The sequence below is a fragment of the Triticum urartu genome, chromosome 2 (genome assembly GCF_003073215.2).
Source record: "Triticum urartu cultivar G1812 chromosome 2, Tu2.1, whole genome shotgun sequence".
NCBI classification, from domain to species: domain Eukaryota; kingdom Viridiplantae; phylum Streptophyta; class Magnoliopsida; order Poales; family Poaceae; genus Triticum; species Triticum urartu.
The window spans coordinates 144,644,285-144,654,200 of record NC_053023.1 but is presented as its reverse complement, the minus strand read 5'-3'; positions in this window follow the sequence as shown (position 1 = coordinate 144,654,200).

Sequence of the window (9,916 nt, the reverse complement as noted above, 5' to 3'; positions counted from 1 at the left end):
CCACGAGGGTGGGGGCGCGCCTGCCCCCCTAGGACGCGCCCCCTACCTCGTGGTCCCCCTGGAGCTCCTCCGACCTCAACTCCAACTCTATATATTTGGTTTCGGCGAGAAAAAATCAGAGAGAAGGATTCATCGCGTTTTACGATACGGAGCCGCCGCCAAGCCCTAAAACCTCTCGGGATGGCTGACCTGGAGTCCGTTCGGGGCTCCAGAGAGGGGAATCCGTCGCCATCATCATCATCAACCTTACTCCATCACCAATTTCATGATGCTCATCGCCATGCATGAGTAATTCCATCGTAGGCTTGCTGGACGGTGATGGGTTGGATGAGATTTATCATGTAATCTAGTTAGTTTTGTTAGGGTTTGATCCCTAGTATCCACTATGTTCTGAGATTGATGTTGCTATGACTTTGCTATGCTTAATGCTTGTCACTAGGGCCCGAGTGCCATGATTTTAGATCTGAACCTATTATGTTTTCATCAATATATGAGAGTTCTTGATCCTATCTTGCAAGTCTATAGTCACCTATTACGTGTTATGATCCGTTAACCCCGAAGTGACAATAATCGGGATACTTACCGATCATGACCGTAGTTTGAGGAGTTCATGTATTCACTATGTGTTAATGGTTTGGTCTGGTACTCTATTAAAAGGAGGCCTTAATATCCCTTAGTTTCCGCTAGGGCCCCGCTGCCACGGGAGGGTAGGACAAAAGATGTCATGCAAGTTCTTTTCCATAAGCACGTATGACTATATTCGGAATACATGCCTACATTACATTGATGAATTGGAGCTAGTTCTGTGTCACCCTAGGTTATGACTGTTACCTGATGAACCGCATCCGCCATAATTCTCTATCACCGATCCATTGCCTACGAGCTTTCCATATATTGTTCTTCGCTTATTTACTTTTCCGTTGCTATTGCTATCATCACTACAAAATACAAAAAAACATTACTTTTGCTACCGTTACCCTTTGCTATCGTTACCACTACTATCATATTACTTTGCTACTAAATACTTTGCTGTAGATATTATGTTTCCAGGTGTGGTTGAATTGACGACTCAGCTCCTAATACTTGAGAATATTCTTTGGCTCCCCTTGTGTCGAATCAATAAATTTGGGTTGAATACTCTACCCTCGAAAACGGTTGCGATCCCCTATACTTGTGGGTTATCAAACCCCTTCCAAAATAGTGGATTCATCACTAAATAAAGTCATGACCCCTCCAAATCCACTTTCATAAATATAATCATAAGATTCAACACCCTACAAAATAGTGGGATCATTACCTAGAGTTGACACTCTTCCAAACCCACTTTCATCAATATAATCATCATAAATAGGATGCATGCTATCATCATAATAAATTTGCTCACCAAAACATGGGGGACAAAAAATATAATATTCATCAAACATAGCATCCCCAAGCTTATGGCTTTGCACATCATTAGCATCATGGATATTCAAAGAATTCATACTAACAACATTGCAATCATGCTCGTCATACAAAGATTTAGTGCCAAACATTTTATTAACTTCTCCTTCTGACACTTTGGCACGATTATCAGAATCCTTATTTTCATGAACAACATTACAAAGGTGAAGCATATGAAGCAACCTCAATTCCATTTTTTGTAGTTTTTATTTTATAGACTAAACTAGTGATAAAACGAGAAACTAAAAGATTCAGTTGCAAGATCTAAAGATATACCTTCAAGCACAAACCTCCCCGACAACAGTGCCAGAAAAGAGCTTGATGTCTACTAGGCAACCTTCTTCTTGTAGACTCGTGTTGGGCCTCCAAGTGGAGAGTTTTGTAGGACAGTAGCAAATTTCCCTCAAGTGGATGACCTAAGGTTTATCAATCCGTGGGGGCGTAGGATGAAGATGGTCTCTCTCAAACAACCCTGCAACCAAATAACAAAGAGTCTCTTGTGTCCCCAACACACCCAATACAATGGTAAATTGTATAGGTGCACTAGTTCAGCGAAGATATGGTGATACAAGTGCAATATGGATGGTAGATATAGGTTTTTGTAATCTGAAAAAATAAAAACAGCAAGGTAGCAAATAGTAAAAGTGAGCAAAAACGGTATTGCAATGCTCGAAAACAAGGCCTACGGTTCATACTTTCACTAGTACAAGTTCTCTCAACAATGATAACATAATTAGATCATATAACAATCCCTCAACATGCAAAAAAAGAGTCACTCCGAAGTCACTAATAGCGGAGAAAAAACGAAGAGATTATTGTAGGGTACGAAACCACCTCAAAGTTATTCTTTCTGACCGATCTATTGGGCTATTCCTATAAGTGTCACAAACATCCCTAGAGTTCGTACTAAAATAACACCTTAAGACACACATCAACCAAAACCCTAATGTCACCTAGATACAACAATGTCACCACAAGTATCCGCGGGTTTGATTATACAATATGCATCACACAATCTCAGATTCATCTATTCAAACCAACACAAAGAACTTCAAAGAGTTCAACCAAAGTTTCTACCGGAGATTCAAGACGAAAACATGTGCCAACCCCTATGCATAAGTTCACAAGGTCACATAACTCGCAAGTTGATCACCAAAACATACATCAGGTAGATCACGTGAATGTCCCATTGTGACCACAGATAAGCACATGCTAGACATACATCAAGTGTTCTCAAATCCTTAAAGACTCAATCCAATAAGATAACATCAAAGGGAAAACTCAATCCATTACAAGAAGGTAGAGGGAGAGAAACATCATAAGATCCAACTATAATAGCAAAGCTCGCGGTACATCAAGATCATGCCAAATCAAGAACACGAGAGAGAGAGAGATCAAACACATAGCTACTGGTACATACCCTCAGCCCTGAGGGTGAACTACTCCCTCCTCTTCATGGAGACCGCCGGGATGATGAAGATGGCCATCGGTGACGATTCCCCCTCCGGCAGGGTGCCGGAACAGGGTCCCGATTGGTTTTTGGTTGCTACAGAGGCTTGCGGCGGCGGAACTCCCGATCTAGGTTTATTTCTGGGGGTTTCTATATTTATAGGAATTTTTGGCGTCGGGAACAAGTCAAGGGGTCCACGAGGCGACGACAAGGACGGAGGGCGCGCCCTCCACCCTTGTGGAGGCCTCGTGGCTCTTTGGCCCAACTCTTTTGCTTCGGGGGCTTCTTCTAGTCCATAAACTATCACCATAAATTTTCAGCTCATTTGGACTCCGTTTGATATTCCATTTCTGCAAAACTCAAAAACAAGGAAAAATAGAAACTGGCACTGGGCTCTAGGTTAATAGGTTAGTCCCAAAAATCATATAAAATAGCATATAAATGCATATAAAACATCCAAGATAGATAATATAATAGCATGGAACAATCAAAAATTATTGATACGTTGGAGACGTATCACACCACTGGCCAGACCATCCCTCTACTCACCCACACCCCCTATTATTCTGCGCTGAACGCAGCCTCACACCATAGCCGAACCAGCCAACCCTCGTACTCCTCTCCACGTGGGCATCCACTGCCGTGTCTTCCCTGGCTCCGCATCGTCCCCTTCCTAGGCCTCGCCGTCGTCCACCGCCTTGGTGCTCTCGGTGCGGCGTGGTCAATGTGGTCAAGGAATGACTTCCATCGGAAGAGTACTGTACGTGGAGAGGGTGACAGCTGGGTCCACAGTCGCAGCAAGGAAGTGCAACCTTATTACGCGTAAAATAATTATTCATCCACCTGACAGCAGGGACCCACCGGACGGGCCACCGTATTTCACAAAAAAAACATTTCCCCCTGACTGTTGGGACCCACCAACTAAATCTTCGCACACAAGGAAGTGCGTCCATATTGCGGGGAAAAATGATTCTCCCCCTGACAGCTGAGACACACCAGCAATAACTTTGCACGCAAGGAAGTGCCTCCTTATCCTCCCTGACAGTCGGGACCCACCTGGTCGAAGCATACATAGCGTTGTCATTCTGGTCGCGAACGTGTACATACATACTGGTCGATCGGTCTGTCTGCAGGCTGCAGCGATGAACCGTGGTCGTGTAAGGAAGGGCACGTGTCGTAGTAGAGGCGCGGACGTAGCATGTCACGTAGTCCCGTCAATATCCTATACATGTACGTACAGCCAGGATGCAATAAAGTAAATACGGCCATGTACATACATACGGGCGGGGTCTCGAATGCCTACTCGCGCATACGTACGGCCAGAGCTTGTGTACATGGAGAGGCAACGGAGAGCAGCTGTGACGTCCTATTCATCGACAACCAACCGGCTTGGTCGGAACAAAGAAACTACGTCGTCGTGTTCATCAGGAGGCAACGGAATGCGTCTTGTTCATCGGGAGCTAACATGCTTGGACGGAACAGCTGAAATGAGGCCTGGCGTACCGCAGAACGAAGGAAACGGCCTTGTGTTCGACCGCTACAGTCGAAACGGGATCCTGTTCACCGGGAGGGGTCTGGCACACCGCAAAACAGAGGAAACGGGCTTCTCTTTGACCTCCTACAGTCTAAACGGGGTCATGTTGATTGGGAGGGGTTTGGCATACTGCAAAACAGAGGAAACAGACTTCTCTTCGACCTCCTATGGTCAAAATGGGGGTCTTGTTCATCGGGAGGGGTGTGGCGTACCGCAAAACGGGACTCCACGGGGCTACTGTTCATCCACCATCGACCTCCTCCAGCCTCCACCTGCGACTGTTCATCCACGGCATCTCCCTCCTGCCTACACCACCTACTGTTCATCCGCAGGCTCCTGTTCATCCAGCCTCCACCACTCCTCCACCGGCTACTGTTTAACCACCCCTCCACGAGCTACTGTTCATCCAGGCCTCCACCGGCTACTGTTCAACCAGCCCTCCACGGGGTCCTGTTCATCCACCCCCCAACCAGCTTGATCGGGGTCATTGACGGTGTCCTGGACTAGGGGGTACTCACCACGTCGTCTCCCGATCTGTTAGATTGGGCCGAGGACCCCCATGGCCATATACTCATGGGCTAGTTCGGACAACCGCCGCATACATGGAAGATTCCACAAGACTTGGTGATCAAGGCAAGGACTCCTCCCCACCGGCATATTTGGCTAGGACTCTTGTTATCCTAGGCCTCTGGTGCATTATATAAACCGAGGTCAGGCTAGTCGATAGATCATATACAAAAATCATACCATAGGGTAGCTTCTAGGGTTTTAGCCTCTACGATCTCGTGGTAGATCAACTCTTGTAATACTCATATCATCAATATCAATCAAGCAGGACGTAGGGTATTACCTCCATCAAGAGGGCCCGAACCTGGATAAACATCGTGTCCCCTGCCTCCTGTTACCATCGATCGTAGATGCACAGTTCAGGACCCCCTACCCGAGATCCTCCGGTTTTGACACCGACATTGGTGCTTTCATTGAGAGCTCCGCTGTGTGATCGGCAAAAGGATCGATGGCTCGCCCGCAGGTCAACTGCGACGCCGGCATCTTCGTTGCCGGCTCAACTGGTCACCTTGGCTCGACCAAGGACCGTGCTCCATCTCCGATCGTCATGTTCGGACGGGGGCCTTCTTCAACATCAACTCTGATCTCTATCATGATCATAGAGGAATCATCCATGGAGCTCGAGGGCTCAACGTCAACATTGCCCTCGGGTGGCCGTGCTGTTTTTATGGACAGCGAACTTGTATTCGCCATCACCGCCTCCTCGAGCATTGATTTGAAGATTGCTTCGGTGGATTAGTGCGGAATTACGTCTACAACAGCCATGCAAAATTTCGTCGAGTTCGGATGGAGGAATCTCCGACAATCTGTGATATACCGGAGCCCTGTCAAATCTGGACGGGAATCTGGACGACTTTAGGGCGTGGTCTCCAGATCCCAGCTCGACGATCCTTTGAAAGATCCAACCGTTCATCTACTGCGGAATTCCCATATCTACCACCCCTCCAAATTTCAGCTCGATCCGACGATTCAAACTCCGGGAATCTTCCGATGAGTGGACCAATTTTCGGATCCGTTTTCTGCGCGTATACAGATCCGACCTGAATTCATGTTTCTTCATGAACGTGATATTGGACAACCTTTTTAGAGGAATTCTTTTCTAGGGTATTGTGCGTCATTTTTAAACACGTGCCCGTAAATTTTTAAGCCTCCTTTAAGGTCATCTTCATCATCTTGCTGGTGTCAAACTAGTCTGGCAATATTGCTCTAAGGCTGCCGACCTGCGCTAGACGTGTCGTCACTTTGTTGAGCCGAGCTCAACTCCTTCGGATCATCATCTCGGCAGGCCGAACAAGAGTCCGGCATCGCGAAGGATAAATCATCACCAACATCGCCGCCCCACGGATTACACGAAGCGGGCACACTGGCATCGCCGCACGGTCACTTCATCAAGCCGGCATTGACCACGTCACGACCTACATCGGCAGGGCCGCACTGTTACTTCTTCAAGCTGGTGTCCATCACGCCGACCTACTTCGACTCATCGGCTGACATCGAGGCTTCGACATCTTAGCTGGACCGGGGGCTTCGCCATCTCTTCATCAACCTACTCCGGAGACTTTGGCGTCACTAGCCGACCAGCTCCGTCACGTTAGCTGGACCAAGGGATTTGCCTCGGCGAGCCAACCTTTGCCAGCATCGCCATACCGTCGCTTTATCGCCCATCAGGTAATGTGTGTGCGGATCGTGTCCCAATTTTCGGAATCACCTTTCTTCGGATTGCTACAACAAATAAACCAGGTGCTATTAATCCTAGTATTTTTTGCTTGTTTGGGTTCATTTTTTCCAAGAAATTATTACTCTGGTGTGTTCATCATATGTACACAGGTCTATCAAATGATGCCCGCATTAACGACGGTTGCATGATGGTTCGGTCAGTTTCCGTACATGGTCAGGCGAACGCCGCATCCGGGACTCAGACCGACCTGTGAATTCGGGCTTTGCCACGCCTTTACCGCATCACGCTGACGCCCTGCATCGACATTGACTTCGGCGCCAGGCCATATTTTTTTATTACTCACTTTGCATAAATTATTTATTATGCAACGACTTTTTTTAATTATTATTATTACTATTATCTCTGATTTGCACTATTTTTTGTGCACAGGAAAATGATCCGGGTTGGGCAGTATCGTCAACTCGGCGTACTGACATACCACGTCACCTCGGCTGGACGGGGGGCTTCGTCAACACTTATTACCCCATGCCAGGGACGTCGGCATCACTCTGCCGACCCGCATTGACCGTGCTATGTCACCACTTCAGAGTGCCGAGCTCTTTGCTCTGCCACATTGGGACCGGCTTGGGGGATGGAACCTTGTCCCGCATCAAGCTCGGGCCGCGTCATCAATACCGAACACATTAACCAGCTAAGTTGGCTTCATGCTCAAAGTTTTAAATTTTTAACTTGTTTTCGGTTTGACCAAGCATTATACCTTTTTGAAAAAAAGTTGCTTGTAGAGAATCTCCTTGTCAAAACTTTGTTTGTGACACACAAATTCAAATACCCCATTTACTTGGGGGCTCCCTTGATGGAGCTTTTCCTCTTGCATATGATTATACTTGTACTGCTTCGTTCCTTGTTCGTGTATTACGCCACAATATGCACCATATTGACCTAAGCGATTTGCAAGCTGGGTTTCCTGGCTCCTGTGCTTACCCCTACGTTCCCGATTGTTCAGCTAGGGAGTAAAGGGAGCACCTCTGCGATTGTCATGACCGGGTCCTCCGAGCTCTGACCACAGACTGGGTGAAGCCGAAAGCTAGCGCTCTTATTATTTTCAGTCATGGTCGGCACACAACGGAACTCATGAGTACAAAAAATCTATTGCACAAGTCTCATAGTAATAATGAGCACCGAAGAAAGGTATCGGTGGGGGTACTATTTTCTTCAAAGATGCTTCTTACACTTCGTCTATAATATAGCATAAGTTCCCTGAGTGCGCTTTGTCTGTTACAGCCTTATGGCCCGGTTGCCTGGTTATCGGAAACACTGTCGATATTCTCGACAGGTGGAGTACATAACATTTTTCGGTCCTTGACCTAAGAGGGAGAAGCCGGCGGTCGGTTAAGACGCGTTTAAAGTTCGGGTGAACAAAGATATGATATTAGTACTTCGGTACATACAATCATTATACATAAAAAAAATTTACCCAAGTCACTTGGGGGCTCTTAAATTTATATGAGCCGTTTTATAATAAGTGTTCTTCTTCTTAGTTGTTGCAAAGTTTTTATTACTATTATTATTCATCACTCCTTTTTTCGACATGAGTGTGTGGTCACTAGCCGGGGAGCCTAATTTCTCTCTCAAAGCCGCTAGAGTTTAGTTTGCTAAACTGGCCTAATGAGAAGTACTCCGCCTTCGGGATAGGAGGTTGAAGCCGTAGGCTGACCCGCTTGAAGTCTTGAGATAGGATGTGACATGTTAAAGCACGACAAAAGCACTCTTTTTTTCTAAGACCAATTTTTGGATTGGCACCGAACACTTGATCTTGTTCGGACGTCAAGTTTTTACTGACGTTTTTTGGTTTTCCAAGCTTATGGCACTTTTAAACTATTTGTGTGTTTTCAGCACAAGTCTCGCAGTGCAACGCTGGACACCTTTAGAGATTCGGCAAAAACATTCTTGGATATTGTTATATATGCATTGGTTTCGAATTGTGTCTTCGGTCAATAGTTGGGTTGCCCTGCTCCTGCACTTGCTTCCTACGTTTCGCTTTGTTCGGCTAGGCGTGCAAAGGGGGAAACACTGCGATTGTGCTTCCAGCTCACATGGTTAAGCACCTCAGTGGAGAAAGCCGAAAACTGACTATCACAATAAGCATAAACTGGTCAGCGATCCGATGACTGTGTTAAATGACGGGCCATTCATAACAATGGCCGAAGTGTTTACGGCTTGACCTCGACTGTCGCCGAACACTACCGGGGGCTATTAACTGGCCTCCCAAACTAAATCCTCGATATTTTGCTCTTACATTAGAGCTGAGGTTTCATGTTCATGCTTAGCATGACAACCCAAAGAAAGGAACCGATAGCGGGACTATTTTCTTTGGAAGACATTTCTTATGTTCAACTGTAATATAACATATCTCTCTGCGTACCTTTGTTTATAAAACCGTATGGCCAGATTGATGGTCGGTCAACAAAGTTTTGTACAATGCGGATCCGAGCATTAATGACGTAAAGTACTTGGATACATATAGTCATTACACATAATTTGTGATTTTATTATGGATATCAATCCTTAATTCGGCCACCCATGCCCGCATTAAGGCTCGGGGGCTACTGGGCTTTGGGCTTATTATTTACAAATATTAAAGGGGCACATCGATCCCCGGATCTGGTGTTGCCACTCAACCAGTGTCTCGGGGGCTACTGCATTGCCTGTTCAATGCAGAAAGTTTTAAGTGCAATACAGTTTCCGAGGAGATTTTGATCCTCAGGTTGGTCGGCCGCACCCAACCTGAGTCTCGAGGACTGAGCACGCTGCTTTTTGTGTCACGGAGTATTCTGCCGAGCTAGGAGTTGATCCTCAGACCGATTTTGCAAATCAACCTGAGTCTCAGCGGCTACTGGGATCAGTGGTCTTACGTCATCCTTCAGGTGCATCTCGGGTTTTAGACCGATACACACCTTGAGGGCTACTGGCTATATATCTCGGCAGAGAATAAATTGCACCAATCAAAAATATTGACAAAAAATCAGCCCACAATCGGGGTGGTGCACCACCTCGGAAGCAGTCCGGCATAAAGCTCAGGCACGAGTGGCTGGCTCCATAGAGGGCATTTCCGGCATTAAGCTCGGCTAAACTCCTTCGACTTTTTTGAACCAAGGTGATATGACACCTCGGATATAGTCCGGCGTTGGAGCCTGGATACAGTCTGACGTTGGAGTTTGGACATAGTCCGGCATTGGAGCTCGGA